The 27,500-nt window shown below is 34.7% G+C and overlaps 1 protein-coding gene across 6 annotated transcripts in view; it reads right to left on the bottom strand.

Annotated features, from left to right (window-relative positions):
- The window catches only part of LOC144968435 (suppressor of lurcher protein 1-like), a 469,097-nt gene that overhangs the window by 261,263 nt on the left and 180,334 nt on the right, over positions 1-27,500 (bottom strand). For 4 of the 6 annotated variants that reach the window (XM_078906791.1, XM_078906786.1, XM_078906792.1 and 1 more), the window contains exons 3-4: positions 7,681-7,768; positions 552-794 (exon numbers count right to left, since the gene is read on the bottom strand). The gene's annotated coding sequence lies outside the window, so the exon portion shown is untranslated. Of the gene's footprint in view, positions 1-532; positions 795-7,680; positions 7,769-27,500 lie in introns of all 6 variants that reach the window. The other 2 variants (XM_078906787.1, XM_078906789.1) reach the window with 2 other exon arrangements.

Genomic DNA, 27,500 nt, shown 5'->3' with positions numbered 1-27,500 from the left:
TGTTATTAATGTATTAACCAGGCTAACATGCAGCAACAATTGTAAGCTAAAGCGAAGTGACTCAAAAATCGAAATTTTTAAAATTATTTTTTTTTAACAAATGAAGATTTTAAACTAATATTAAAGGCAAATGAATGTGGAGTAGCACAATGAGACACAAAAATATGTATTCAGAATATCACTAGACATCGATCTGATATTTGCCGAACCCAACGGGTTAAAATGAAGATTTGCATAGATTGTTAATGATACCGTGAGATACGCATTACATGGGGAAAGGGACACTGGGAGAAATAATCAATAAATGAAAGTTATTACATCTGCTAATCATGCTCAATTTCAACAGATACTATACATCACGTGCGTCATGGGCGCTGAACCCCAACTGTACGAGACAGCATTACAAATAATCAATGGGCAACATCAACCAACGCATATTACTATCTATATACGACACGGCAATAATTCATACGAACAGTTAACATGAAACCAATCCACACGACACACAAAACTACATAGATACTATTGATACCATCCGTATAATACATTACAATCGTATTATCCCATTCCAGTTCCAGTCTGTCCTCACAAGACCCTTCTTGCATCACTGTTCCATCGATCGTCCGTCCTTCTGGTATTCAAGGTACATTAGTCGTGGAATCTAAGCCGATGCAATCTCCTCAGTCATGAAGATCCTGTCAGTTTTTCTCTGTCGAACATGCATTAGAACGGAACGATGTAGTCTGATCTTGAATTCCTGGCTCACAGGATAATTGATATGGCTTTGGACATTTCTGTGGAAAACAATCGGTTTGCAAATTTACGATAATATAATGAGATGGTATAAAATGATAAATGCAGTATAAAATGAAAAACAAAGAAACAAACCAAACAAAACAGCAACAAAAAATCAATAGAAAAAAAACATAAACGAAACTAAATAAATAAATAAATAATTAAAATCCCCTTTATTTATCCCAAAGGGAAATGCATCTTTAGGGTCTATTTCAACGGAAAAATGGAATAACCCAGGAGTAAGCCGTAGTGCAACGCCACAAAGCAGGCTAGGACGAGGTAACATGCTCAAGGCACACAGCGCACGGCAGTCGAACTCGGTACCTTTCGTATACGAAGCAAAGACCGTACAGCTAAGCTACACTCCCCACAAACAACAAAAAACAAAAACAAAAAAAAAAAAAAAACAACAAAAAAAAACTAAACAAAACAAAACAAAACAAAAAACACAAAAAACTAAACACCAACAACGATAAAAACTGAAGAAACAAAAATAAACCAAAAAAAAAAAAACAAACAAACCCAACCCCCCCCCTAAAAAAAAAAAAAAAAAAAACAAAAAAAAAAAAAAACAATTACAAAACAAAAACCCCAAAACCCGACATATCAACAGATACGAAAAAAGTCAAGCAAAAATCCTTAATGATCCAGGTTAAGTGAAACAAAATGAGAGAAGGCATAGCACAATATCCACTAAATATGCTCTAAGCACATTACACCTGGAACAATGTCAACAACATAAATAAACTAGTAGAATAAGACATGGCGTCTGTAAAGCGCTATTATATTACAATTTCTCTTCAACTGTTTATCATCTCAGTCTTACATTACCAAAGGGTTCCGATAGCTCAGTTGGTTGAGCACTCGCTTCACACGCAAAGGGACCAAGATCGATCCCGGTTGAAGTCGAGATTTTTTCATGAAAGAAATCGGGATCAGCTCCGGCTCCATTGGCCTGATGCCTCTGAAGTACTACCTTTTAACCCTCTCCTTACCACCATAGGAAAATCGTCACATTTGTTACGATGCAGCCAAGATTTTAGTCATTCAAATTTATTTTTGTACATCATTAAATTTGAACAAAAATGTTTGTTATAGTTAAAATATATTAACACTGTGTTGAAGAGCTCGATTGAAAACAAAATATCTTATAGCAAGAATTAACAGATTTTATGATTTCGTGAAATAAATCATTTTTTTCATAGATTTGGGGTAAATCCGGATAATGGTCGGTAAGGAGAGAGTTAATGTTTACGATAATCAAGAAATAAACTCCAACTCTATGGCATACTGGGCTCGAAAATGATATCCACCTGAACTGCAAAATTAATTAATTAGGTTTTGATGACACGTGTAATTAGTGCTTATTCGAGATCGGCAGCCAAAACGGACATTACACCAGCAGGTGTCAGAGTGGAAAAGGTGTGTTAAACTAGTGGGAAGGGTATCTTAAACTATAAACACTTAGGATCTTTTTGAAGATTTGAACTGTACTTGATTGCACTGCATGCCATTCATTTCCTCATAAACTCGAATTGGGTTTTAATGTTTTAATAAAAAACAGCTAAGTCAGTACAACAAAAACACATATTTGTCAGTTAACTTTCGTACTCTGGAAAGATGTAAATGTTGCTGCTCGAAGCTCGAAGAAATAAATAACAATGTGAAATGGAATGTAAGCTTCGATTTAATTACGAAAACAGATAGAATGGACGTTTCGGGTTTCCCCTTTATCAACAAACAGGATGAATGAAATACTACAGATGAATGATTCTGTGTTTCATCGATCCTAATTGTTGATAAAGGGGGAACCCAAAACGTCTATTCTATCTGTTTTCGTAATTAAATTGAAGCTTACATTCAATTTCACATTGTTATTTATACTCTGGAAAGACTCATATTTAAAGATGTTGCCTGAAGACTCTTTCTTTAAATATCAATTGATTAAAAGTGACCCTCATCAATATCGCAATAACTAAAAAAAAAAAAAAAAAAAAAAAAAAAAAAAAAAAAAAAAAACATACAAACATGGGACCTCGCCAAAGTCCTATGCTTGAGAGTTTTTGCCAAGGTGAGGGATATATAAATCGGTCGATATTTGAAGGCCGAGTTTTCTGGCCATATTATTTTATTTTAGCCTTTCTAAAGTACTGCAGTTAACTGATTAAAAACGTCTGGTACTTACGTAACCAAACCGGGATTTTAACACATATAAATAAATAAATAAATAAATATCTCTGTACGCTGACAGAACGCAGTTTTCTCATTTGGCCAGAAAATCATCTTTATGTTAAATTTTATATTGTCTTTTGAGGAGAGGAGGAGATTAGTTTTGTGTCTTTAAGATACCAACCCTCCCCCCCCCCCCAAAAAAAAAAAACAAAAAAACAAACAAACAAAAAAAAAAACAAAACAAACAAACAAACAGAAAACCACCACCAACACGAACAACAACAAATAAAAAACAAACACACACACACGCACCAAAAAATAAAAAAGAGACAGCAGCAACTCAAAACCCTGAAATTCCCTAATTCCGATCATTTTTACTTTCGACTTAATTTTGTCCAACAAGTGCTTTCCGAGAAATAATATTATCAAATTGACTCGAGCCCGCCACATAATATATTGCTAAATTAAGATGAAGAAACTTGGAAAAATGACTAAAACTCTAGACTTCAAAGGAAGAGTGATCGTTATACATGACACGTGAGAAAAAGCTAATTTGTCAATGCATTATACTTTATTTAAATTACATATATAGTTGTACGTTCAATTATAGTGATGATAGGTTGATACATTTATGACTTAAGTACAAGTGTTGAATAAAATTTTTACTCGATATCTTTTTATCATAATAGACACTATCTACATTTTCCGACTTCGTAAGAGAACTCCACGCTGTGGCGGTTCTAGCCTATTTACAGTGGTGGGGCAAAGATGATTCGGTCATAAATATATATATATAATTTTTTATTTTATTTTATTTATTTATTTATTTTTTAATTAATTTTTTTTAATTATTATTTTTTTCACCTTTAAAAAATAATATTTCAACCACAAATAATCACATTCACAATGAAATGACAATACCAGTAGATTTTAATTATTCCAAACGTAATCAAAACTGAATCACGAAAGAGAATACAACAAAAAAATAAAGCGACGAGACATAATGCGACAACACCTTGACAATACAAGTCCATTTCGTTCACTCGAAAAAATTAAAGATTTGCTTTAATCCCTCAACGGCGAGATTAATATTTCTGTTACATTATTGGTTTTCAGTAGTATGTAGTAACCTTAAAGTTTTAATCGAGAAGCAACAACAGCGATATGACTCGAGTTTCATTCAGAGCTCAAATTGCATTTCACTGCTGTCTTGATGATTAGAGTGATTGTGCCGGTGGTGGTAGTGGTTGGAATAGTGGTAGCGGTGGTGGTGGTGGTGGAGGAGGATGTAATTATGGTAGTGGTTTTGGTGGTGCTGTTGGTTAGAATGATAGTTGTGGAGACGATGACGGAAATGTTATGATGATGTTGATATTGTTTTTATTGCTATTGTAGTACTTGTTGTTAATATTGTTGTTGTTGTTAATGATGAAGATGATGATGATGATGATGATGATGATGATGATGATGATGATGATGATGATGATGATGATGATGAGATGATGATAATGATGATTATGATGACAACGACGATGTCGTCGACAATGATGGTTACCATACGATATTACAAAGTTTATTCAATCTTAGGCTTTCGACAATAAATCATACAATTTGATGACCACATGAAAGTGGGAAAAAAATGGTAAATGGAACCAAACAATAAAGTGATACCATTAATAACCACACAAAAATACAACAATAGTAATACCACCAATACGTACAATAATAATAATAATAATAATAATAATAATAATAATAATAATAATAATAATAATAATAATAATAATAATAATAATAACAATAATAATAATGATGATGATGATAATAATAATAATAATAATAATAATAATAATAATAATAATAATAATAATAATAATAATAATAATAATAACAATAATAATATTACCATCATCATTACTACCACCACCATCATTACTACTACCACCACCGCTACCACTATCACTACCACCATCACCATCATTATTACGTTTCCAATCATTTTTTCTCGTTTAAAAAAAATTGATATCTATCAAAACAGTCGAAATTCCGGTAATTTTTTTAAAGGGTAGTTAAAATATCTACGATTTTATTAGCCCTGAAAACTACGATTTTTATTTTCCTATTTCAAGTAGGCAGCTCTGCTATGACAAGTACTCGTATCAGTATCAGTTCCATAGTCAAAATAAGACAAACAAAAACAACGTTTATTTAATCTTAGGCTTTCGCCAATACTTCATACAATACAATTAAGACAAAATAATGTTACGAATTTCTCCTCATGCATTCGTTAGACTATAACAATAACGACCGTGTTATCTTTACTCCTTACCCAACCAACCCCGAGCTTCCCGCCTCTTCATCGCGAACTATCTTATGTATGTATTAGCTTCAGGACGGGCAAGTACGGAATCTGCCCACCCTTCCGTATTTCCTCTATAAGTCAGTTAGAATTCAACTCTCTCCTTTCTCAGAAGAGTATTTCTCGTATACTAATTCAAATGTTGAGCAAACCAAAATGGTGGTTGTATTTTATATATTTATTTAGTCGTGACTTTTGAATAAAAGTGTTTTGTTTTATTATACGGAATACAATAGAAAATTACATTGTTTTGCAAAATTATTTTGTCTGGCAATAAAAATACAGGGGTAATTACTTTAAGAATTAAAAAAAAAAGAACTAACAAATTAATTTGTTAAAAAAACAAAACAAAAAACAAAAACAAAAAACAACAACAACAAAAAAACAAATAAGAAAACAATTTAAATAAATGAGTTTTGAGAAACACTAAAGAAAACGAGAAAAAAAAGAAAAGTTTAAATGGATAAACAAATATATAAAAACAACACAAATCAATACTAAATTGATGTAAAATTAGTAAATTAATAAATTTAATTCAATACTGGAACATTCCCAAAGTCATTACATCAATGGTACCAGCACAAGTAAGGCAATAAATAAGAAAAAGTTCGTTTGCCAAAATCTCTATTTAGTTTTCACTGGTTAATAAGGTGGGCTCATTTGAATTAGCCCGACCTAGTACTAGAGAGGCCAGACAGCAAAAATCGGAGTTAGTTCACCGTCAGGCGACGAGACGATGAGATGACGATGTGGGCGGAGTGGAGTGGTTGGGGGGGGGGGGGGGGGGTGATAAAAAAAGAACAGGAGCGTATCCTGGTTTATGCATTAAGGGATGCATGGTGATTCGCAATCTATCAAAAATACACACAAATTGATTTCAGTACGAAGTATAAAGTTTAAGTAGTAACTTTTGAAATTATCTAATTTAAATTAGCTTATTTCAGACCTGGTAATACAGCATATAACTTGAAAAAACAGGCTGGTATTTGCCCACCCTGCCCATTATTACCAGCCGTCCCTGACTCCACGAAGCTTTTTATTTGGGCACAAAAAGATATTTTCGGTGTTGTGTTTTTGACGGGTCACCAGAGTAATATTGTGGAATCACTCAACTCAGAAGCGTTAAGTGATTAAATGTGAAAGAACAATTTATTACTGAGTATATACAAATATATCGCAACAACATTATAAGTAGGAAAAACACTATAAAAAACTCAAATATGGAAAGCAAGGAACAAAGAGTGCATCCTTCTCCAGGGTATGCCACTCCGATATTTTTAAGCACAAATAATATTTTAAACAATGGACTTAATGAATAATAACTAATTAAGCTATAACTAAAATCAATTAGCTAATAACAAAGGGGAGCAACTTTTTCCTAGCGTATCTCGACTTATACGTCCACAACATCCGGGTTTTATTATCTTATTTTGATATTTCGCTGTCTTGTCGAAGAATTCTTTCCAATGTTATGAAGGGAAAATGATTCATATCAATGTTAAGTAATTGGTTGTTTTCAATATAATGAGAGGAACAACTATCTGGTTTCGATTCAACTCAAGTATTCCGACCTCATTGTCATACTCGCTAACCAGAAGACTGACACAAACGACGTGCTAAAAAAGATGGCGTCTGTTTTCGATGGAATTTGATGATATTTGATTTTTTGATAAAATCATCTCTATGTCTAATCAATTTCATAATACATGCAAACCATCTTCATGTCAATTGTAAACACCATGCAAAATTTGGTGACAATTGGTCCAGTGGTTTCGGAGAATGGTAGCAATCTATATTCATGTTTTCGTCCGACCAGGTCATCAATCACATGATTTGTTGCTGTACAAAGATTGGATATTTTTTAACAATTGTAAACACGCTGCTTTGTTTACAAATCTTATAAACATAACCATGTGTCAAGCTGAACCAAGTGACCAATCGTGATGTTAGATATTTAGAAATCTGTGAACACTTTTCACTAAGTGGGTCACTTTGAGCAGAGTTTGCAATGTGACCAATGACCTCGAGCACATGGAAAGATAATATAGATCGTGCCCATTAGTGTTACAAAAATCCAAATTGACAAATTTATATTTAACATAAACAAATAGACGTTTAACATCAAAAGACACTTTACTGTTTAGTCCAACTTCATTTAAAGCGTGAAAAAGATAGTGACAATAAAAATACACCCACCACCAAAACAATCACTAAATGTGCTAATACCGGCTAGGTCATCATTTTTATCATTTTACACCGGAGTACGGTGAGAGAATGTGAGTAAAGACTCTTTTCAAGTTAGAGGCCGTTTCTCATACCACAATACCACACATCCGACACGAATTACTTGTTACCTTTTGGATGAGATGTTTCTCTGCTGCAGAAGTCTTCCCCGAAGATCTTATTAGGCGTCAGTGAATGGGTACTTGGGTCTCTTTAGATCTGGTAAAATATATGAGAAATAGAAAAGTATAGGTCAATCAACAACGTTCTGTCATTAACTCAGGATATCAAAGGCTAGTAATGGGGAAATCCCCATCTTCTATTCTTTATGGGATTTAACTGATACTCTCTGCTTAATCCAAATCCTTATCACTGTTGGGTAAAAGAAGAAAAGGTAGGGACAAAAAAAAAACCCAAACTAATACTGACTTTACACAGATAAAAAACAAACAAACACACACAGACAAAAAAAAAACTTGAGCTCTTATAAAGTGCCAAAGCGCTTTACAATACGTCCCGGACCAACACCAACCCGTAACATGTAGAACGCGATATTACATTTTTCCGACAGAGACAACGCTATTAAGGGCCAGGTACTCATTTTACACCCGAATATGGTGAGAGAATATGAGTAAAGAGGCTTTTTCAAGGACTCAACTTTTCGTCAGGCAAACCTCGAACCCAGGACCTTCCAATCCGAAAGCGAGTGTCATACCGCAAGACCGCATAACCGCACAGATCCCAACCACGTCCGTTTGTCTATGAGTTGAGTGCTCCAACTCTTGTACTCCCGTCTACAACATCTACAAGTACGTGCATTTTGATGTATAATTTATACTGTGAGTTCAATACAATTGGAGATATTCAATACGCGTCAAGACTTTTCAGGAGAGCCTAGTAATATGTCACCTCTAATCCAGGGACATAATGGATTATATACAGATGTCAGGGGCAGTTTCTCAATGGGATAAAAATCTCAAAACAATCAATTTCGAAGCAAATCCTCTAGCGATGAGGTATAATGAGAAAAAAAAAATGAAACGATTTATCTGCTTGATAATTACGAATTCCTAAAGACGCCCCCCCCCCCCTCTCCGCCTCTACATAATAACAGCTATAAAACATAATCAAAAACAGAAAAATAAAAACAAAACAATACCAAAAACAACAAACAAACTAAACTTATCCCCCCTCCCCAAAAAAAGAGAAAAAATCAATAACAAAATAAACACGACCAAAACTAATAATAGACACTGCATGTTTACGTGAATCAAATAAATAAATAAGTTAATCAATAATAAATAAATAGAGATACTTTTGAAGAAATACCACAAAAAAGTGAAATCCTCTCTGTCTGAAATCATCCTGCTTACTGGGCATTTTCCCACTTGTATAAAGCAATTCTATTCAATTGGAATCATATATTTATACATCCTCGGGTGCATTTCAATTTCCTTCATTCATTGGTCGCATGGGAGCACAATGAACACCCCTAAATGAGTTGAGAAATTCACGCTCTCTACTCAGACTAATTGTTAGCTGCGCTTTCAAAATAACGATTTCGAAAACCTTTTCTGTTAAATGGGGTGTTTATTTTAAGGTCATTAATTTTTTTCCATTTGAATGTCAATCATAAAATTGTGTCAAGCCTTCTCTCTCTCTCTCTCTCTCTCTCTCTCTCTCTCTCTCTCTGTGTGTGTGTGTCTCTCTCTCTATCTCTCTCTCCCCCATCTCTCTTCTCTGTCTCTGTCTCTCTTTCTCCTCCTCTCTCTCTGTCTTCTTCTTTCCCCTCTCTCTCTTCTGTCTGTCTCTCTCTCTCTCTTGTTTCTCTCTCTCCTCTCTCTCTCTCTCTCTCTTGTCTCTTCTGACTCTCTCTCTCTCTCTCTCTCTCTCTCTCTCTCTCTCTCTCTCTCAAAACATAATTAGTTTTCAAAGTGTCGCAATCGGCAATAACGGAAAAGGGTGTTAGACACCCACATCATAGCTGTTGATAAAAACAGGTGACTCGGCTCTTTTGGTAAAAAAACCCCCATAAAAAAAAGCAAATAATTAAAAAACAAAAAACAAAGAAAACAAAACCAAGAATAAAACAACAAACAATGAAATAAAAATTATATAAAAACCCCAAAAAACAAAAACAAAAACAAACAAACTAACAAAATAAAAACAAAACACTCCCAACCAAAAAATACACACAAAAACTATATAACAACATAAAAACAGGAGAAAACAAACAAAACAATACGAAACAAATGTTGTAAAGATCCCCCCCCCCCAAAAAAAAAAAGTCATAACATTGAATTTAAGATACAATAAAGAGCTGTCTTAGAATGGGAAAAACAATGACCATATTTCACGAATGGCATTGTTTCATTTGATGAAGATCATACAGACAAATCCGATGTTTTTGTTAAATGAGGGATAGTTATTTATGGTTATTCTCAGGTCGAACGATTGACGTTTTGGATGACAGCTAAAACCTGGAACGCGCGAACTACAAAAGTAAATAGATAAATTAATGAATAAATAATGGAAATGAAAAGAAAAGAAGGAACATCATTATATTTATGACAACGAAGTCTATGTACAATTTTAAGGCGGGTTCAAATTTAAATGCAAATTATAGGATACCCACAATTCATCCACATTTTAAAATGAGACCAAAAAAAAATAAAATAAAATAAAAGCCGAAAACTATTACTTATAGGTCAGTATCACACATGATAAATTAAATTGCAATTTCCTTCAACAATTTGCCTAGAACAGCAATTTATGCTTAAAAATTGTGTAAATTTAACAATTGAATGGCGTGCAATATTGCTTCCCAGTTCGCGGGTCTCCTTTCGCAGTTGATGTCTCTAGTTACAAACCAACAGGGACTAACTAAGTTCGAGGGTACATCTTTTCTTATTGATTTTGTTAACCCAACTATAAACTGGATGGATGTTGATTGAGCTTTTGAGATTTTTTATATGGCGCAATATCCACTAAACTCGTTCATAGCACTTTACAAGGGGTCCCTGGCCAACAGCAACACTTAACAATTACGACGAGATATCACGCCTGTTAGAGGATAATTTTTTTTTTCAGACAGAGACAACGCTGTTAACGGTCAGGCACTCATTTTACACCTGAATACGGTGAGAGTATTTGAGCCAAGGACTCAACTATGAGCAGAGCGAGGCTCTAACCCATGACCCTCCGATCCGAAAGCGAGACCACATAGCGCACATGATATAAACATTTCACGAAGGACAATCCTATTTCACATAGAAACATAGCGTCACCCCAAATTATAACATTATAAAAATAAATAATTTTTTTTTCACGAGCAATAAGAGACATAGTAATGATATTTCTTGCAATGACAAAATGTCACTATGTCGCCGTGATTTAGATACTGATAACTGAATTAACACAATAAATACCACATGTCCTCTTAAATTAAAAACCACTGTTAGTTTGTCTTACTCACATCTAAATTATACATATCATAAAAAACCCTCATCAGTTGTAAGTTTCATTACACGAACTAGAGATGAAAAGACAGTAAAAGTTGGATTTTGGAATTAAGAGGGAATAAGACCGATTGATAAAACAAACAAAAGATTGATAGAGATATTAATTATCGGATCAATGTGATTGGATAAGGATGAAAACAAATACGCGCACACACATACCCACACACACATACACACGCAAACGATGCAAATTGTGATATTCAAACACACACACACACACACACAAACACACACAGAAAGAGAGAGAGAGAGAGAGAGAGAGAGAGAGAGAGAGAGGGCGGAGAGAGAGAGAGAGCGGAGAGAGAGAGGGTGGTGAGAGAGAGAGAGACAGAAATTGAGAGAGACAGAGAGAGAGAGAAAGAGAGAGAGAGGGGGGGGGGGTAGAGAGACAAAGAGAGAGGAAAAAAAAAGATATATATATATATATATATATAATATATATATATATATATATATATATTTATATGATATATATATACATATATATATATATATATTTATGTATATATATATATATATATATATATATATATAAGGGAGAGAGAGAGAGATAAATATGAGAGAGAGATGGAAAGAGAAGGCGGGGGGGGGGGGGGGGGGAGAGAGAGAAAGACAAAGTCAGATAGAGTATTAAAAAGATAGAAGGAAAGGAAAACCATAAAACAGAAGAATAATAAGATCTGTTTGCTCATTCAGTGAAACATGCGAATGCAATATTTAACTACATGCTCGCGGAAGACCGTGCATACTTTACCATCGCACCCATTCAAGCGCGCACTTGCTCATGCCGAACTCCCACCGATAAAACCCAAAGAGCACTCACAAATCATATTAATAAGAATACCATGCCCTCAGGAGTCAGGAATAATACGAGTGCTATACTCCATCACTTAAACTACCCAGCTCACACGCCCCACCCGTCTCTCTCTCTCTCTTTCTCTCTCTCTCTCTCTCTCTCTCTATCTATCTATCTCTCTCTTTCTTTCTCTCTCTCACACACAAACACTCTCTCTCTCTCACTCTCTCTCTCTCTCTATCTATCAATCGCCCTCTCTCTCTAACTCTCTTTCTCATCCTCACCTATTCCCTACATTTCCTCCAACCTCTCGGTCTCCTTCCTCCCCCCCCCCCCGCCCCACAATAGTGATTTTACGAAAATTGAGCTAATTCACTAACACCATTAATGCCCCAGGCTTGATGTCTTATACAATTGGAGGGGGTGGTAGAAGAAATTAGATGGAGAGAAGGAGTGTATGTGTATGGGGGAGGGGGGAAGGAGGAGGGGAGATGTACGAGTATAGGAGAGAGAGAGAGAGAGAGATAGATATAGAGTAGATAGATAATAGAGAGAGAGAGAGAGAGAGAGAGAGAGAGAGAGAGAGAGAGAGGGGGGGGGGGGTTAGTGATTCAAAATGCTTCCCTCAGTATTGTGATTTTTTACAATCTCACGACTTCAATTTACATTAAGCCAATTTACTAAAGTCAAATTTTATTGTGTTAGATCGAAACACGATATCGTCTTTCATTTAATAAAATGTCAACAATGTAAAAAAAAATCCATTCAATATAATATTAGATATTACAAAGGGGGAAACATCAAATAAAAATAAGAACATTTTTAATTATCAACATTGTTAAAGGCTAGTGATTTTTTAGTGCTGTTCTTTTTGTTTTTAAAACAAAGGTGCCCGGATTACTGTCAATCTCATAACATGAGAAGAAAATTGAAAAGAGTGTAAAATGTCATTCCCAAGGGTATATCGCCGGAATGTCTGGCGTGCATCCGGTTCTCATCACCATATTATGGTTAATTTAAGGATTCCAAGAATCTGTCTGAAATCCCATCCAATTTGGCGACGATGGTTTTTTTGTGAAAATTAAGCGACCATGAATATTATCATTAACCGTATGGTTGACAACGAGGAGATATTATTCGCGACATTATTATTTGTATCATTTATCGTTACTTGGGAATCTGTCTTATTAGTTGGTAAAGTCCTTTTCACAATCCATCACTCTCGTCTGATGTAAAAGAGTACCCGATGACAGAGAGTGAGAAATATTATTTAAATGCAAGGAAAAAATTGAGTAGTATCAAGGAACTAATTGGACTTGATGTCGACTCACTTAGGGCCAAACTCATTTTTGCACTCGGAATCGATTACTTTTAGATATAAAAAAAACTCCCATTGTCTATAACCAATGGAAATGATAGCTCCGGATTTGGAATCAGATAAAGCGGAATTATTGGCTTTTTCGTGTGAGACTCTGAATGGTGTGGTATCAGATCTGGATAGACCCCCCACCCTAAATTATAATTAAATAAAAACAACTTCAATGCCATTTCAGAATACTATCAGTATCATCCTACCAGAACTTTCGTGTTGGAGGCAACACCCAGAGTAATACAACGATTAACTGCAAAGGAAAATCTAAGTTGGATCGGAGCGGTTTCGAGAACTGCAATTCCGAATCCAACCCCTGACAAGTTCCACCCATTCAGTATTCAGAGATGTGTTCGTTTGTCACCAGTATGAAGTTACGACGGTATAAATGTCAATTATAAACGCAATCAGTGGAGTCTTATACGAAATACAGGGCAGATTTGGGCCACAATAATATGATATTACTGTCACATTATACCCCGATGACCTAGTTACGATCGGTATCCAACGATAATGTTGATAAATATAATCCAGGACTACTTTTTTGTGTTCCTATTATGGCAACATGATTTCAATTGATAGCTCCGTAGATGACGTTTTATATATGCAATTTTTGTGTCATTACAAAAGCAACATGATTTTAATGTAATCTTCCGTAGATGAGATCTTATATTTGCAATTTTGGTGTCAATATAAAATCAACATGATTTCAATAGATTCTTCCGCTGATGGCGTCTTCTATTTGCCGTTTTAGTGTCAATACAGTAATAATATTTTTGAAATACTTTTTCTGTTTTATTATTATTTTGTTTTACTGTTGGTTGTACATTTAAAGCGTTATAAGAAAATATAGGTTTTAACTTTTTGTTGTCTTACATTATAATCATTAGGTAAAAGGAAAATATTTGTCCTAACGTCAAATCTAATCTACTGTGAAATTGATGAGTGGTATAATGTGTACCAAAAATATATTAATATATATATATATATATATATAATATATATATATTATATATATAAAACATTTTATTATTACTCCTACAGATCTGTTTCTTGATCTGTAGGAGTAATAATAATTATAATTAAATGTTTATAAATAGCTCCTTTTATCAAAAAGTTGAGCACTATTATTTCATGGTTTTTGCTTTTATTATATATATATATATATATATATATATATATATATATATATATATATATATATATATATTATCTACATACATATAGCATATAGTTACACAACCATATATATCCAATAACAAATACAAATAAAACAATAGTCTAAATTATGAGCAATGCGCGTAAGGGGTATTTTTCATGATGATCTGGATATAATTCAAGTTTAACTGTTGAGCTGTGATGACTTGTACGCAACATTGTTATGGTTTCAAATCGCCTAAAATTCAAATATTGTAATTTAAAAAAGAACATAATGAAATTTAAATGATTTACCGATTTCGATGTGTGCTTTTGTGATCTTACTTCTTATTTACTTCAGCGCTAAGTAGGGGGGACGTTGAATATCAATCACCGGTTTCGTTTGTGGCTACCTGATGCCTCACAGCACGACAACAAAGCATAAATCGCACGTGCAAATCTTCACCTGCGGGCACGAGGGTGTAAAAGAGCAAGACTTGCAGTCAACCAACGTCGGTAATTTAAGCTTCAGTCTTTATACAAGGGCGGGATTTATATATGAGTACCGTTTTGTTATAACTTTGTTTTCTTTTCAACAGCACATACAAACATAATACATGAAATAAAGCTTAGAATCTGAACTACGCATCGTACCATTTACTTTTCCACATAATCGCCATCACGAGCAACACAGAGCTGCCAACGTCGAACTTGTTGGCGCTTGTAGTCAGCGAAGAATCCCAGTGATTTTGATAGGCACCATCGACAAACATCTGCCACTACCTCCAAATCGCTGTTATAACCGTTTCCTTTCAGACGTGTCTTGAACTGGGGAACAAGAAATAGTCAGACGATGCAAGATCCGGACTGTATGCATGGTGGTGTATTGTCGGAAGTTTGAACCGAATTAATGCGTCTGGTGTTGACGACTAGTGTGTGGTCGCGCATTGTCATGCCGCAATAACGAATATCTACCACGTCGAACACGTACGAGTCTATTTTTGCCATTGTTAAAGAAATTCCATGTGAACTATGCCTTCCATGTCCCAGAAAATGGTAAACAAGACCTTTCTCGCCGAGACAAGGACTTTGAATTTCCGTGGGCTTGGAGACTCCACTGACTGCACTTTGGGTTCCGGGTCGTAGCGGTGGCCTCAGAATTCATCACCATTCACAATTTTCTGCAGAAAATCTCTCTTTGTCATATGGTTTCCAATGTTGGGTACATTTGTCTTTTCTCTGCGCTTCCATTTCTGAAGTTAGTTGTCTTGGGATCCATCTTGCAGAGATATTTCACGATATGGTGTACTCGTTATTTTGAATTCCTAAATTTATCAATGGTATCGGTATCGTTTTGTTTTACCCTTCGATTCGCCTATTCATTCGGTCAACTGCTTCTTGATTAATCGTAACGGATGCAGAAAGTGGCCAACCTGTTCTCTTGCGATCAAACACTTTTGTCTCTGTTGGGACATTTCCTTTGAAAATTCGAACCCACTTTCGAGCTGCGGCATTTGTAATACACATATCCATAAACGGCCTTCATTCCTTGATGGATGTTTGGTAGGCAGTATCCTTCTCCTGTTAAAAATTTAATAACAAAGCGCTGTTTGAAGAAACGTTCATTATGTGTCGCCATTTTCTGTTTTAGTGAGGTTGTGACGTAACTCAATTATGAGCACAAATGACGTTACATGAAATAGTTGTTGCACATGAGTGTAGAAGTATGGTTTGGGTGTGCGTGTGTGAAGTTTCATCATTGAACCTAAAATCTGTTTTGATATATGGTCAAACGGTAATTATATATCAGCCCGTCCTCGTACGTACAAACGTGATTGGAGCTTCTATTCTGTCGCGTGAATCGGTAACAAACAGAGCTGCCTTTAAATTTTTATTTGTCTTATGAATATTTATTGTTGAAAAGTTATGGTTTTTCGAAGTATTATTCTGTCATCAGCAGTTGAAGAGAAGACGACTATTTTACCAGACAGATATTCCGAAATAGGGAATTTCGACAATTTATGATAGATTATTATACCCAATGTTCTTAGGACTCATATTTTTAATCTCCCGCCTCAAAACGGTGTTATTTGGTTTCATTTCGAGTCTAAAAAAGGAAATTATAGTCAAACATAAAATGATATGAGACTTGGGATAAGTTTTATGTAGTATTTGGGAGAATGAATATCTGCGGCTATGTGGTCTAATAGTATGACATTCGCCTTCAGATTGGAAAGTCTAGGGTTCGAGTCCCACTCTGCGCAGCACTTATTTGAGTCCTTGGAAAAGGCTCTTTACTCAAATTCTCTCACCGTATTCAGATGTAAAATGAGTAATGAGTACATTAACAGTGTTGTCTCTGTCCGAAAAAAACTTATATCGTCTAACGGGCGTCCTACATGTTAAATATTGCTGTTGGCTAGGGACCCATTGTAAAGCGATTTGAGCACGTTTAGTGGATATTGAGCTCTATAAAGAAGCTCAAACTCATGTCTCTATAGTAACAAAAATTTTGTAAGTTAAACAAATCAAAAATACCTTTTGCCAAATGGTATAACCCAACGCGTACTTATTTACAGGTCTGATAACCAAAATTGTTATGGGCTCATTGTTGTAATGGAAATACTCTCAAACCAAGGCAAAATAATGTCCATGACAACAATGTTAAAACATCCATAACTGCTTTCGGCGATCAGACCTGCTAACACGTGCACCTTACCCGATAAAAAAAAACATTTTGAGTAGATGGGTCACATTTGTGAAGGTTCGATTTTCTACAGTAATCTTTACAGTTATATTATCCGCCACTGTCTAAAGAAGGTTACACATCTATACATTAGTCGGGGGGCACAATGGATTGACAGACGGCACTTGCGGGCATTTTGTCTGTGTTGACGATGAGTTTGAATGCATACGTGAGTCACACTACCAAATCTTTCTGAGAGAGAGTACAAAAACGCATCAAAAAATGATGGAATGATAGAAAAACATGAGAATAAAAATAACACAGCAAAACAAAAAAAACAAAAACCCACAAAAAAAAAACAACAAAAATAAACTACAAAAACAAACAAACAAACAGAAAAAGCAACCCAAAAGCCTAACAAAAATTACACACAATAAATAAGGCCCTACCCTACCCCCCACCCCCCCCCCCCCCCAAAAAAAAAAAAAAATTACGTTAAATTAAGGAAACGACACGATAAACCAAACAAAAAGAAGATCAACAAAAAAATTCAACAAAATATAAAAACAAAAAAAACAAAAAAACCCGAATCAATAGCACTTCATAGTTCCATTATCCAGCTGTCCTAATTTACACCAGGGCAGTTACCTTGTAATCATGTAATAAGACAATTACAAGCATAACTTACTCTGTCAAGAGTAGGTAAACATCACCAGATTATTGCGTGTCTACTTTCATTTCCAAGAGAATAAGACCAATGACTTCATGTCATACCAAATATGCTTAGAACTCATGGAGACCAGATGATAGGAATGGCGTGTATAATCATAACAAACAAACAATAGAGTACAAAAAAAACATGAGCATTCATATAGGGCAATATCCACTAAACTTGCTCAAAGCGCTTTACAAGGGCCCCCCAAGCCAATAGCAACACTTAACATGTAGGACAAGACATGCCAACTGTTAGGGAAAATTATACTTTTTTTCAGACTGTTTTTCAACTCTGACAACGCTGCCAGATATTCATTTTACACTTGAAAAGCTGAGAGAAATTGAATAAAAAGCCTTTTCCTATGACTCAACTATGCGCTGCTCAGAGCGGGACTCCTATTATTAAGGGAGCTAAGTCGCTTCAGGAGAGAGTGCATATATATATATATATATATATATATATATATATATAATATATATATATTGATTTTGTTATCATTTCATATTTTTTTAAATATATTTAGAAAGTATACTTTTTTTTTCATTCATGCTGATATATCGCATGCCTTTATTGACATAAGTGAAGAGTCAAACAGCTCGGTCCAAAAGTTATACGTTGTAAATGCGCACCAAAAATATTTCAGATATTTTTTTCACATAAGCGTTGCTACACAGCAGTTAGTTGTCGCACCAAACGTTCACGCTCGGTGACCGTGGTTGAAATGTTTGAAATCCTTAATCCGACGAAAGGTGAACACTTGACATAAAGTTGCTCGACTGAGATGGGCACGTGAATTGGATTCAAGAGTCTGATGTCACGTCGTCTAGCAACGGCAGCCATCTTGGTTCAAAGCAAAGAAAATCGGTACTTTTTATTCTTCATGCTGGCTAGGACTTTTCATATGTCTTGTGATCAGAATGTGTAAAAGTCAAAACATGATCAGATTTTTAATGTTTTTTTTTCCTCTGGATAGCTTTTATGCTCGTCGGAGAAATATTTCATTAGGGCGTCCGCCATTGTTCCTATAGTTTAGAGCCAGTTACTAGGTTACCATGCGTCATTATGAGGGAAGTGACGTTACAACTGTTGAAGCATATTCCAGGACTGGGATAAGAGATGTGGGACTTCATTTTGTTTACAAACGAATTGCTTTTTGAAGTTGATTCCAGGGACAAACGAATTTCGTATTATCGACGTCGAGGTGAACGTTTCAATGACCAAATCATCATTGAACTAAAATAAATCGAGTATATGGATCTGTAACGGTGTGGGTATTGATATTTGGTGGTAGGAAAGCTGAACTAATACGTATCAACCAAAGACTCGACTCAGACCTATACATCAATGGTCGTCCCTTTTATTTTGAATCAAAATAACCAAATGATGATATTCAAGTTTGATAATGCCTCGCGACATAGACTGGACACACATCTGCTTCTTAAACGATTCAATTGGAAGGGTGACGAACCAGTTGCCAGCTGTGAAACCTGACATGGAACCTTTGAACATAACATGTGGGATTTTATGAAAGTAATGCTAATAACAAAAAATCATTTGTTCGAAAGACTAAATACAATTTTGTGTTATACTAGCAGCAGAAACAGTAAATCCGCTAACACCATAATGAGGCAAAGACTTGTGGCATTGATCAATTCTAACACATCTACTCACTTTATTTTTTTATCTCCATTTTATTGGCTCATTTCGGCACCTCTAGCTTTTTTTAAAATCAATTCTAACGTTTGATATACAAAATACTGAAGTCCGTCACGTGTGTTGATTTCAATTTTGTGCTCGATTTCACAATATCCATTTTAAATGATTGGTTTTAAATATCTGCAACTTTTCAACAGTTTACACAAACTCAATAAATTATTCATCAAAGAAAAAAAATAGTTTGTCTTGTTTCCAAATATCTATATGTCCTTGTATTTGGTCCAAATAGCATTGAATTATTAGCGGAATAAAACTGTCCAGTTTCTCTTGTAAACGACTATATAAATATATATATATATATATATATATATATATATATATATATATATATTATATATATATATATATATCGCAGTGTTATATCACACCCCGAAAAGAATACGATTAAGTAAATACTTACATACATTCTCACTCATGAAAGGGCAAGAGTCTAGGTTACGATCAGAAACTACTCCAAGAAAAAAAAATAATCTGCCCTGACGCGGGGCTCGAACCCGCTACTCGTGGATCGATAGACCACCTACCGACTGTGCTATCATAACTTACTCGACAGTGGCATTATTTTTGTGTGGAATAATTGTGTCATAGAAACAGACGCAGATATTTACTATTTAGATAATACGCTTCAACAATCGGAACGTCACTTCCCTCGTAATGACGCTGGTAACTTAGTAACTGGCTCTAAACTATCGGACTAATGGCGGAGGCCCTTATGAAATATTTCTCCCACGAGCATAAAAGCGTATCCAGAGGGTAAAAAACATAAATCTGATCATGTTTTGACGTTTACACATTCTGATTACAAGACATATGAAAAGTTCTAGCCAGCATGAAGAATAAAAAGTACCGATTTTCTTTGTTTAGAACCACGGTGGACGCCGTTGCTGGGCGACGTACATCAGACTATTGAATCCAATTGCATAATAGCGTTAGTCAAGGCTTGAAAGCGACCGGCAAAATGGAGGGCATGGATAGCCATCCGGATTTGGAAATCTCTGCGAATCAAAAAGAAAATGGACTTGTTTATAACGATCCAAATCGTGACAAACTGTTTAACTTTCACGATGTTTATAAAAATGTTGACCTATTCAGTTACAGGTAGAGTTTCTAGCTGGCTTGTGAGAAATTCCCTAGGCGTCACATAAATAGATAGATAGATAGATAGATAGATAGATAGATAGATAGATAGATAGATAGATAGATAGATAGATAGATAGATAGATAGATAGATAGATAGATAGATAGATATCATTTGTATGTCTCGACACACGTTTAGAAACAATGAGAATGAATTAATAATATGCCTACCGTTACTTGTCTCCTGATCTTAATCTCTCAATATAGATTGAACAAAGTTGATGTCACTCATGTCTTTATGATTGTTTTTAGCCAGACATTTATCATGAATCGTTCCGTAGCCTTCGTTAACTAAAAGCCCGATGCTAGCCGAAGAAAATCGTCATAATAGAAGACGAAGATCACAGGAAAAACTAAGTGGTGAGTTGTAATCAATAGCTCAGCCAATGGAATCATTTATTTCCTTGAGCAATTCTAAAAAAATAAAACCTCGATCGCTTTTTAGTTTTGTTTGGTGATCATCGTCTCTTCTTGAGAAGTTATTTTTTTTGTCAGCTTCAGGCCTTTAGTTTCCGAAGGCAACGGTGGTTATTAGTGTTGGGTGATATCCCAAAATTTCGATATTGATACAATTCGATATTTCGTCACTTGAAATATCGATATGTCGATATGTATCGATGCAAAGGAATTATACATCGATATATCGAAAATCGATACATTTTCGATAACCTGCTTGTTCCCCCCTCCCAACCCTCAACACCTTTATTCAAGAAAAAGTTCTTCCTTTCTCCATTGTTTTTCAAAGTAATCTTATTGTGTGTTGTTTTTGGCTCTATTATTATAAGTCGATAATAACAAGAAATGAAGAAATGATTCTCTGTATGTCGGATTTTCGCCATGCACGTGGGCATCCGTCAGCCCAGGTAAACTGCGAGCATAATATATATCGATATCGATATCGTGTTTTGAAATCAACATGATTCGATATTGCCATTTATATCGATATATCGATGTTTCGATACAATATGTCCAACACGAATAGTTTTCACTAAAATGTATTAATCAGACTATAATGTTAAAGTTTACACATAGTTTTGTTATTTCCTGCAGGCGAATGTTGTGACCTTTTTGGCTGAGCGCAAAGCATCAATATTGTTCAAACCTTTTAAAGATCTGACCAGGTTTACATAACCATTCCCTACACGCCAACAATTAATGAGAAATTGATGTTGCACAAAAACTACTCTAATTAAAATCATATATGAATAGCGGATATTGCGCTATGTGAAAGATGCATTGAAAATAATATATATTTATTAGTTTCACCAAGGAAAGGGAATTTACTTTCATGGGAAACATTAACTCAACATTACATATTTCTGATAAATCTCAAAGCTTTATATTCACTTCTTGCCATCCGCAACTTCCTAAGATTATACCAGTTTGAAGCAGTGAGTCACTTTTTGCCAGTCTTGTTATGTACTTAAGAAATGAACATTGTTTGGATACCAGGTCGTATTACAAGATGCAAACATTTCTATTGAGATTATACAAAAATTTATTGCAACATAAAAGATGAGACATGAATTGAAGAATGATCCTTTGACTGTTATTTTGAAATACAAACCGTTTTAGAATCCTGAGATTTTGATTCTCTTATTCAAAATTTAAAACAAATTTCTTTCAAAAAGGTTCATTTTAACAAATGGATGACCTAGACTAGACCAATCTGATTAAGAGAATAATTTGGCATTCAGATAAAAAAATAAATCCAGAGAAAGACAAATCGTACACGGTATTAATGCAAAAAACAAAAAAAAAAACAAACAAAAACAACAACAATATTATCCTACGACTTCCCATAAATAGTAAACACGTCATGATATCAGAGTTAACAATAACATTTTGTGTCGTCAGATTATAAAAGGTTAAATTTCACTAAAATTATATATCATTTTTAAAAAGTAGGAAGTATCAGTTAGATATATAAGTATAATATTTGAAAATATCTTTTATTCAGCGATATCGAATTTAGAATCGATTGGGGGGTAGAATAAAAGATTTCTTAGATTCTTAGCGATTTGGAATTCGAACTTTGTTTCCACCGTACAGGCCCGTGCAGCATTGGGAGTGAAGCACGTCCAAATTAGTAGAAAGCAAGATTGTACGTCATCACCATCATCACCGGAGTTTTTTCTCATAAACGTTGGATGTCGGGATCTTCCACTTTTCTCTGTCTAGCGCCATTTATGATCAGTCCTTCATCATACTCCTGGTCATTCTTTAAAGTTTTCCTACCAGCTCTTTCGTTGTCTCCCTCTCCCTCTTTTCCCATTAATCTTTCTTTCAAATATTGACTTCTGGAGACGGTCTTTGGCATTGTAGATGACCATATTACTTTAATTTTTTGTGCTTTAAGGTCACTAGAAGTACTTATTTCTTATCGTATATTATATCACCCTTTTCGATTTGAGGAAAGTATGATTTTACCAGAGCATAATAGCATACATATTTTAAGGCGTCCCTATTTTTTTTGTAAAAATGTTTTCCTCCGGTGGCACTCATCGGTTTTTACTAAAAATAGATTTTGACACGTGGTGATATCCTGAACATAATGGTAATTCTTAATTTCAAATTGTTAAATTCGAGAACAAATCTGGTAAAAATGGATTTTAATAAGAAATTAAACAGGGGAGATCATTAGAGGAGCATAATTATAAAATACTTCTATGGTTTAAATTTTGAACTCGGATCCAATGAGTCATTCAAAGATCGCGCAAAGACATTGGAAACTTGTTCGAAATTGCCAACGGTAGCGTTCAAGACACTTATCTATAATGATATTATCGGCAGTGAAAAAAGATTCGACGCATAGAGTTCTATCGGTGTGTACAACAAAAAGGGGCGCAACTTTTTGATGAAATGAATTAATTTTGAAGGATCGTAAATCGTTAGTTGATATCATTCAATATCTTGCTGCCAGATACTGACAAAAATCCTTCCAAAATTTTACACATAAAACTTTTACTTCTTACATTAATCACTTAAATGAACCACAACTTGTCAAAAAAAAAATCAACCTTGATGTCACTTTGAAGTATTCAGTTTTAGGAATTTTTGACGAATTTTACATCTGTATAAAAAATCCCCGGTTAAATGCAGGGTTGATTTTTACACTAAACATTGATAGCTTTAAAACTTGGGTTAAGTGTATTTGTTATATTGCCCACAAACACTTTAGTCCATTAACTTACAACAACAAAAAAAAAGAAAAAAAAAAAGAAAAGATAAGAAAAAGAACTTCCCTCCCGCCCCCCGCCCCCCCCCCCTAGTATCTAGTAGTTTACACCGACAAAATGCCAGACTGACATGGTGGGTCACAAATTGGAACTCTTTCTAAACGATCCATATGATATTATAGAGTAAATTTTTTTACCAAAATGTAAAATAAGTTTTGTCATCTTGAAACAGTGTGGACAAAAAAAAGAAAAACAAAAACAAATAAAAAAAACAAGAAAAAAAACAACAACAAAAATTCGAATTGACAAGGGAGAAAAGTCACGTAAACATAGCAGAAACAAAAAACAAACAAGACCTGCGGAGATGATTGTTTGCACATGAAATCTGTGGTTACTATTCTCCCACTTAACTCGATTATCTGTCGTCTCTATAGACTATCATAACTCGACTTGGCATCGGAACGATCGTTAGTCATGGCCATAATACTTCTTGTTTTGTTTTGTTTTGTATTTTTCTCTCTACTATTCACAGATAAAACTACATTGATGTAGATATTGACTATCTATCATTCATGTCGTAATTCTCCATTATGGAAATTAGCTGCATGTCTAATGTGATAAGAAGATTAATTGAGGTGTATCTCTTACAGGCGAACCACCTGCGTGTTTATTTATCTATTTATTAGTCTAAATATTCATTATTAATATATCTATCCATCTATCTATCTATCTATCTATCTATCTATCTATCTTTCTATCTATCTATCTATCTATCTATCTATTATTATTATTATTATTATTATTATTTATTATTATTATATTATTATTATTATTATTGTTATTATATTATTATTATTATTATTATTATTATTATTATTATTATTATTATTATTATTATTATTATTATTATCATTATTCTTATTATCATCATCATGACCATCAACATCATCATCAACATCATGGTCATGCTCATGATCATCATCACCATCATCATCATCATCATCATCATCATCATCATCATCATCATCATCATCATCAACATCATCATCATCATCATCATCATTATCATTTCATTATTGTTACTATAATGAGTAGTTGATTGTCATACCATCATATCACGAGTATGTGCCAAAATCTATAAATATATGCATATGGAAGTATGATTTTATCTCCCTTAGACTCGTATATGCCTATCTAAACAATCATAAGAGAGAATGAATGAACACTGCAGAAATTATTTTTTTTAGAAAAAGAATATTATAGCTAATATGAAACGACATTATGTGAACCATATTTGTTTACACGCTGAAAAGAGTAAAGCAATTAAATACGAATTCTTTCTCGTTTATGACAAAAGCATTTCTTACCCAAATACACACCGGATGAAAGCAATGAGGCGGCATGGGATAAACATGGAAGGAGGTATGAAAACATATTGTCCTCTGTAACGAGCATTCTGATGACACCCGCAAAAACAAACAACGAACGGATGCTTTCAATATGATGATGATACGACAGAATGGGGAGTGTAGTTTTTAGATTTGAGAACATTTAGATAAATAACACACACATGCACATCGGAACACATACAAATACACACACTCTTATACACACACACACACACACGGACATACACACACAGACACACACATTCATACACACACATTACCCGTTCTCAAGAATAAAGAGAGAGAGAGAGAGAGAGAGAGAGAGAGAGAGAGAGAGAGAGAGAGAGAGAGAGAGAGAGAGACCCTTATAATATTAGGTATTAGCTCAATGCTGCGGTAAAGGCAGCAGTTATAATATATTTATCTTGGAAAATGTGAAACAGACGGTGGATAAACAATCAAATTCTAATTGATAAGTGTGTAATATATTTTTAATGATAAATAGATTAGTAAACTAAATAACACTCAGACACAATAACATACACGCACATGTAGACATACATTGGCTTTTCTAAGGATATGATTATTAATAATAAATGGCATTTGAACAGCTGATTGTACCGTCGTTAGATCAATCCAATACTTAAGGTAGCATTGTTTTGGTTTAGTTTTTGTTTTTCAAATTGACAATCATTATGATGGATAAAAAAAATGAATGAAGAGATAATGATGTAAAAACATACATATAAATATTTAAATAAATTAAATAGAAGGTTCAGTAAAACTTTGTAATTATATTTAAAGCAGTAAAATCAAGTCATGTTCAACGTGGTCAGCGACTTTTTTGATAAGAGGCCCGGGTGGAAACCCATAATATTCTCTTAAGCAGATCATTATGTTCTTGTGTCAAGGCACTTCGCGCACATCAGACAATATAAATTACTACTTCAACGACGGCTCAGACACATTGCATTTGAAACGGAAAACAAAAAGATGTGCAAAGGGTAACTTACGTTCTCTTAATTTTCGAGGGATAGCCTAACACCCACGAGAATCGTATGAAATATGAAATGAAAATTTGATCCATACTATATACAGCATTCTTTGAAAATGTATGAGTCATTGAAAGCGCATTTGGCATGGCAAAAACCACTGGTTTGAATGAACATGTAGGTAAATATGGCGAAGTGGATACGGCACTGCGCTAACACCTGGAGGCCTCAAGTAATTCAAGCCTAGATATCGGTATCTTGTTTTTTCCCCCTTGATCAAGAGACTCAGCCCCGTTTTGCTCACTTTACGACGTTGCAGCCATCTTTCATACTTTGTGGTCGGTTTTCTCATAATATTTGCATCCTTCAACTCTCATTTCATTCCACTGAAAGCTATAAAATTACCGACGATCATTTTGTTTGTTCAAGATGTGGTTGGGGCTTCTTCACAAGATGTAATTCTGGTGTCAAGTTTGATAGACGCCGATCAACAAATCAGATCCTGTGTTATCAGCAAAGATGAAAGAAAAAAGTTCAAAGCCACAAGACGATTAATACTTTATGAGGACCCAAATTTGGATACAAAAACAAATAAACAAATCCCTGAAACTGGAAGAAACGTTGATTACAAATATTGGCGTAGGACTATGAGACGGGGGGGGGGGGGGGGGGGGGGGAGGGGGAAGAATAGACGCTCCCGATGAAAGAAGTGAGGATGAAGAAAGAAATAGATCAATAGGATTGTTATTACAGGCGAGGGGGAAATATTAATGGACGGTTGGACGAGACAGAAAGAAGGGAGAGTGAAAAAAAAAAGAAAGAAATTAAGACTGCTCATTGATTTGGTTACTCTTATGGAAACATTATAGGTCCCGGTCAGGTCTATTTGATTGTGATTCATTTGCGACCTATCGTCTCAAAACGGTGTTATGTGGGGGGATGTTTTATATGCTAAAACTGGCATCTTTGATCAGAAAAGTGAGTGGAACAGGAACTTGTGTTGATAATTGTAAGAAGTGAAGTGAGTCGTGAAGTGTCAGAAGACAATATAGAATAAAATCTTTGCGGAGATGAGAATTCATGGTGGCCAACAGTAAGGGACTTTGTTTCGTTAATATGCTTACTTGGCGGGCGGGCGGGGGTTGGGGTTTATATTGTTTCTTTACGTGGGAAAAGTTAAAATTCCATATTTCTGATCATTTCAACTAAAATTAATTTATCGGTATCTGTCTAAACTCGACATGGCACCAATTGGAGGCAGCTGGTCACAGGTGTGTTAGGTAAGTCTAAGAGAACAACCTCGGGTGGCCCAGTA

This window comes from Berghia stephanieae, chromosome 3, assembly GCF_034508935.2.
Source record: "Berghia stephanieae isolate SIO BIC M18660-M18661 chromosome 3, UCSD_Bste_1.3, whole genome shotgun sequence".
Taxonomy (NCBI): domain Eukaryota; kingdom Metazoa; phylum Mollusca; class Gastropoda; order Nudibranchia; family Aeolidiidae; genus Berghia; species Berghia stephanieae.
The sequence above is the reverse complement of the archived record's forward strand: the minus strand, read 5'-3'. Positions and strand labels throughout refer to the sequence as shown.